General features: G+C 33.9%; 1 pseudogene; it reads right to left on the bottom strand.

The window, feature by feature from the left end:
• Nucleotides 1-5,880: 5,880 nt before the first annotated feature.
• Nucleotides 5,881-6,718, bottom strand: LOC119524345 (annotated as a pseudogene).
• Between the last annotated feature and the right edge of the window lie 274 nt (nucleotides 6,719-6,992).

Genomic DNA, 6,992 nt, shown 5'->3' with positions numbered 1-6,992 from the left:
TTGCTCAGATGTGGCCCTCTCTCTCTGGCTAAGCCAACTTGAAAGGTGAAATCACTGCCCTCCCCCCTACGTGGGATCAGACACCCAGGGAAGTGAATCTCCCTGGCAACGTGGAATATGACTCCCGGGGAGGAATGTAGACCCGGCATCGTGGGATGGAGAACATCTTCTTGACCAAAAGGGGGATGTGAAAGGAAGTGAAATAAGCTTCAGTGGCAGAGAGATTCCAAAACGAGCCGAGAGATCACTCTGGTGGGCACTCTTACGCACACTTTAGACAACCTTTTTTAGGTTCTAAAGAATTGGGGTAGCTGGTGGTGGATACCTGAAACTATTAAACTACAACCCAGAACCCATGAATCTCGAAGACAGTTGTATAAAAATGTAGCTTATGAGGGGTGACAGTGGGATTGGGAATGCCATAAGGACCAAACTCCACTTTGTCTAGTTTATGGATCGATGTGTAGAAAAGTAGGGGAAGCAAACAAACAAAGGTACCTAGTGTTCTTTTTTACTTCAATTGCTCTTTTTCACTCTAATTATTATTCTTGTTATTTTTGTGTGTGTGCTAATGAAGGTGTCAGGGATTGATTTAGGTGATGAATGTACAACTATGTAATGGTACTGTAAACAATCGAAAGTACAATTTGTTTTGTATGACTGCGTGGTATGTGAATATATCTCAATAAAATGATGATTAAAAAAAAAAAAAAAAAAAAAAAAAAAAAAAAAAAAAAAAAAAAAGAACATGGTGAGGCCTGAGGGAGAACAACTGCAATATCCACTCTGAACACCCAGGTTTCAACTGAGTAATCCTAATCAAGACTATTTAAACTTGCCCTACTAAATTCTAGAACCGAGCCTTAAAAAGATCAAGCTGCTTTGTAGAAATTAGCTGCCTTCCAGGAAAACAATCAACAGTTTCTAAAGGCATACAACAAAATCTAGATTCTTTGAAACATTGCATCCAAAATGTTGTGGCAAATACATTATATAACTATGAACATGGCAATAGAAGCAGACCCAGAAAGAGCAGAGATTCTGAAATTAGCAGACAAATATTTTTAAACGACTATTATGTTCATGTGTAAGGAAAGAAAGTAAAAGATAGACAGGAGTGAAGAGAGAAGGATATCTGTAAAGAAATGGAAAGGAAAAAACATAAAAAATGGAATTCTAGAATTGAAAAAATTCATATGTAAAAAGAAAAATTCACTCTGTGAGCTTAAGAGCATATTGGAAACTAGGAAAAGTGATTAGCGACCATGAAGATGGTGTAAAAGGACTGAAAGAAATGAAAGAAAGACTTGGTTAACCTAAAAGGGCAATATCAGTATCAAACATATTTGCAATTTGAGACCCAGGACAGGAGAGCGGGAGAATGGGGCAGAAAAATATTAGAATTATTAGATGAAAAATTTCCAAACTAGGTAAAAAATATCACACAGTTTCAAAAGGCCCAATTAAACTCAATCTGGATAAAGAAAACAAAAATTATACCTGGGTTCATCATAGTAAAAGAATAGACAATTGTCCACGAGAGAACAGCTATTAAAAACCCACTCATTTCTCATTGAAAACCATGGAAGCCAGAAAACACTAGAGGGATAACTTTAAAGTGAGGAGAAAGAGAAAACGAACAAGCAAACAAAAAATCTGTCTAACCAGAAGTTCTCTACATTGAGAGAATATTTCTTTGAAAAATGAAAATTAAATAAGTATGCTGTTAGAGAAATGAAATAAGAGAATATTTTAACCAGCAGATTTTCATAAGGGGAAATTTTAAAGGAAGTTCTTTGGGCTGAAGGAAAGTGATAACAGATGAAAACTTGGATCTATGGAAATGAATGGAGAGCATGGGCTATTGCAAACATGTTGGTATACATAAGATCTTTATTTTCACATTTCTTTAATTGTGTACAAAAAAATTAACCAGTTAAGAAGAAATTAATAACCATGCATTGTAGACTCTGTAACATACATAGAAGTAGTATGCATGATGTCAATGGCACAAAGACCGGGTTGTGGGTAAATGGGGATACACTGCTATAAAGTTCTTGTATTATATGTGAAGTTTTATAATGCAAAGTCATTATAGTTAGATAGATAGATAATGAATAATATGTGTACCCTGGAATAAATTAAAGAGATAATAAGGGGTTATAATAAAAATGTCAACATGTAAAATAGAAAAATATGAATAGTCAATTCTTTCAAAGACGCCACGAGAGAATAGAAAAACAAAACAAAAAAGATGAAACATTTTAAAAACTGGCAAGATGGTAGACTTAAACCTATGTGTATATATACACATACATATATATAAGATTACATTAAACCCAAGTGTATATGTACACGTATATGATTATATTATTTGTAATAAACTAAACAGTCAACTTAAAAGGTAGGCAATATAAGCCAGGATAAAACTAAAAGGAGAAAATTTTATTATAAAGACTATAATAGGTTAAACTTTAAAGATGGAAACATACATACAATGCATACACTAATCATGAAAACTATTGTGAAGGTATCAAATCAGTAGATTGCATGACAAGGGATGTCAGCATGGTTATGTTTTTCTTTACCTTTTTTAACATGAAGAACATATTCATAATATAGCAGTTAATGTCCATGTTGCTATTGTTCTGAACTCTGTTGTATCTGAATTTGTTCCTTCTTTATATGCCTGACAGTATTACTTTTTAATCTAAAATTTGTAATGAGAGGTGAAATGGAAGACATTAAAAACCACAAATGCAACATCTATGATGAAAAATAAATAAATTTTCTAAAATAAAATATTTACTGGTAAAACTACCAACACATTAGAGACTAAAGAAAAAAATTCAGAAAATTACAGTCAGAGCAAAAGAAACTATAACTGACAGAGCATCAATTGTCAATGGGAAAATATCAAGCAATATAAAGTAATAGAAATTGAAGTCCAAGAAAGAGAAAATGGAGATGCCGCAAAAACAATTTACAAAATAGTGATCACAGTCTTCAGATTAATGAAAATGAGAGCCTTAGAGACCCCAAACCTCAATGAACACCAAAGAGAATAAACAAAGAAAATCACCATAAGGCATATATGATTACATTGATGAAAATCAGTGATTAGGAAAAATATTAAGAGCATCCAGGGGAGAAAAAGATGCACCACATAGAGAAAATAAAACTAAGAATGCCAATGTTTTCCATCAATAATTCTGCAAGCCAGAAGTCAGTGGAGAGATATCTTCAAAGCAATGGAAAAACTTATCAATGTGGAATTCTCTATCCAGCAAAAACATCAATTAAAAACAAAGGCAAAGTTTCAGATTAAAGTTTAGAAAACTCATTGCCAGGAAGCCATCACTAAAAGAAATGATAATAAATCTCTTCCCAGAAGAAATATATTATACCAAATTGGAATTTGTATCTACAAAAAGGAATGCATTGTACTGGATATGGTAAATATATTGATAAATATAAATGATTAAATTTTTCTCATTTTTAAATCTCTTTAAAAGACAATTGAGTACATTGATTGATTAATCATATATGTAGATATGAAATGTATGATAATAGACTAAGAAGGGGATGAGGATAGAAATCACTTTTGTATAGCTCACATGCTATACATTGAGGTGGTATAATATCATTCGATACTAGACTATTATAACTTAAAGATCTATGCTTTATATATATGGAAAGTAAAACAAAGAGGTGCAGTTTATAAGCCAAAGTTGAGATAAAATGGAATCATAAACAAAACTCAATCAAAAGGAAGATGGAATAAGAAAAATTAAGGAATATAAATCTGATGAGACAAATAAAAAACAAATTATAAAATGGTAGATTAAACCTATCCATACTGATAGTTCTACTAAATGTAAATTCTCTAAGTACTCCAATTAAAAGACAGATTTTCATGCTAGCCAAAAGTCAAGATTCAACTATATTAGGTTAATGAAAGAATGCCTTTTTAAAATATAAAGACATAGGTTAATATTAGAAGGATGGAAAACATATGTACTGTGTAAACCTGAAAACAAGGGATATTTCCAGAGATAAAGAGTGCTATTACTTAATGATAATGGGTCAGTTCACCTGGAAGATTTAAAGATTCTAAATGTATTTATGCGTAACAACAGAACTGCAAAACACATGAATCAAAACAAATTAAGCTGGGAGAGGATATATAAAACTCTACATATAAAAAAAGCTGAATATTTCAAAATTACTCTCAAATTAACTGATAAAACTGGTAGAGAAAAACAGGTAGGAAACCCAAAATTTGAATAACACTATCCCAGTGGACATTTATATAACAATCTTCCCAACAGTTGGAGCATACACTTTCTTTTCAAGTGCACATGGAATATGGTGGTAGGGCATATTCTGGGCCATTAAATTAGACAATATATACGAGAGGATTGAAATCATCCCAATTACGTTCTTGGACCACAAGAAAAATAAAAAATAAAAAGGTATCTGGAAACTCCACAAATATTGGAAAATGGAATAGCTCACTTTTTTTTTTTATCAAATGTCCTTTAATTTATAAAAGACAATATAATACATAGTGCATAAGGAGTGCACAACTGTTTTGCAGTACAGTTTCAGAATGTATACAAATTGGAATACAGAAGTTAAATACTGGTGTTGAACATTAAACTGAATACAAAACTCACAATTCAAATATTAGTCAATCTGAAAACTGTGCTTCCCATAATATAAAAATGGTATTTTGAGATGTAAATTTTTTTTTTACTAAACAAACTATATAAACATTTTAAATAATCATTAAAAATTCAACATTAGAATTTATAAAGGTTAGCTATAAAAATATACTGGCAGTCACTTTTCTTATAAAGGTACCATTCGCTACATTACAAAATAGTCTCTAACATAAAATTGCCCTAATAACTATACTATTTTAAAATTTGATAAACCCTACATTAAATTGATTATAAAATCCTCTTGGAAAAACTTGGGTAAGCATGTGCAGAGGGTTTGGAAAAAACCCTTTGATATCATTTCAAGGGCCTATAAATATTCCATTCTATTGAAGCAAAACAGAGTAAGTAATGTACATTCAACTGCTTATAGAACATACGCTCAAAACACAATTCATTATATATTTGTAGAAAATCACCCTTCCCAGAGTAACCAAAAACAAACTTTTAAGCAGTTAAAAGTGCCAAACTTTTAAATAGTTCTCTTCCATTCTAATAAAAATGTTACAAAGTCACCACAACTCCATTCATGTACCTTAGATGCCTTTTAGGACAAGGCTTCAAAAATAATTAATTCAGTCTCAAAAGCTCTTTAAAATTCAGTAAACAAACTTTTAAAATCTCATTTAGAAGACTTCAATAGAACAAGTGTATATAATCAGGATATATAATTTATGTATTTAGTTATGTATTAGTTTTTCTTTTACATTTGTAATTTAGAAACTATTGGCAGAAATAAGAATACACACACATGCATACACAAATAATTGAAAAAGATAAATTTTAGGAAACAGTAAGAAATACAAACCTAAATTGGTTTATTAAAAAAATTCATTTTACCACATTTGCATTTTATTTGCCATTTTTGGGTTATTGACAACTACTGTTATTTAGAAGATTCAAATTGTTGAAAGTTCACTTCCTGTTTCTTGATATCTTTAAGTTTTAAAGCTTCCAGTTGTGCCAGTATCTTCCTTGAGGTCATTTCCCACTTTATCCTCTGTCACCAGATCTCTTGCATGAGATAGTCAACTTTGAGTTGCAAAAGCCTAAACAAAAAGCTTCATTTACCTTTTAATTTATAAAACTCCATTAAAAAGAAAAGAAATCCATCTATCTTTTAGGCAAGTCCAAAAAAATATTTCTTTCCTAAGAATCAAACACTTTTATGGGAATGAAGATCCTTCAAAGTTTTTAAATCTTCCGTTAAAGTTTTATTTTGGTTTTCCAGGACTGCAACTCGATTTTCCAGGCATTTCACATATTCTTTATTCTTTCTGCTACATTCTGGAGCAGGCTTTCTGTTTTTCATTAACCTTATTTCTCTTTTCGATTGGGGGTCATCTGTCTTAGTTGTCTGAGATGTAAAATCCACAGGCAATGTCATTACCACAGTTTGTGGCAGTGAAGTAGCTGTCGGTGTGGTCCAGATCTGATATGCACATCTCCTGATGCAGTCTGTACAACCATCTGGTTGCTGGGCACAAATGTTTGCTGTCCATCAGAGGTCTGTGAGTACTGGAGAACTGTTGTTGTACCTTGCTGAGAACTGCCTGAATTTGTCGTGGCTGATGTCTGAAGTCCCTGTACTCCGTCTGTGCCTGGACTGGCCAGCTGTAAGGCTCCATTTGGGACAGTGGCAATGTACTGGCTGGTGCTGCTCTGATAGATGCGAGTTGGAACAGACAAAGAAGTGACAGTAGAGACTCCACGGTTTTCTCTGTCTCCTTTTCTGCCCCATATATCTTCAGAAGATGGGTGCTCAAAATTTTTCTGTAAGATGGGCGCCGTGCTAGAATCCCATGGGTTTTCTGTGAGGAGCCTCTGCGGTCAGCTGAGTCCTGAGACTCCTCCCTTTCTGATGAGGGTGACGCCGTGTGCCCGTGTGGTGGGTGAGTTACAGAAGACTGAGCTGTCCGGATGAGCCCCTGAACCTGCACTTGCTCTCCAGGTAGAGGTACAGCTGTCACCGGCGCAGATCCTCTTAGTGACATCTCTTGAAACTAGTAGTCTCTGTTTCAAATGAGCCAAATGACTTTTCATACTTCTTACATAGTAACAATATTAATCTGTTGAGCAATATGAGAGATAGGAGCTCCCTGAACTGCTGGGCTTGGTTGAGGTGCTGTCTCCGGAGAGTTACTCTGGTGCGAAGCTTCCGTCATCAGCTGTGGCCGCCGCCTCGCCGCTGTCCGGGGCGGGACCTTCCGCGCCCAGGGTGGATCCGAGTTCACTAGCCCCTTCCCCAACCCTTCACAATGCGGGGTA

Source organism: Choloepus didactylus, assembly GCF_015220235.1.
Source record: "Choloepus didactylus isolate mChoDid1 chromosome 5 unlocalized genomic scaffold, mChoDid1.pri SUPER_5_unloc1, whole genome shotgun sequence".
In the NCBI taxonomy this organism is placed as follows: Eukaryota; Metazoa; Chordata; class Mammalia; order Pilosa; family Megalonychidae; genus Choloepus; species Choloepus didactylus.
This window is presented reverse-complemented; position numbering and strand designations above follow the sequence as displayed.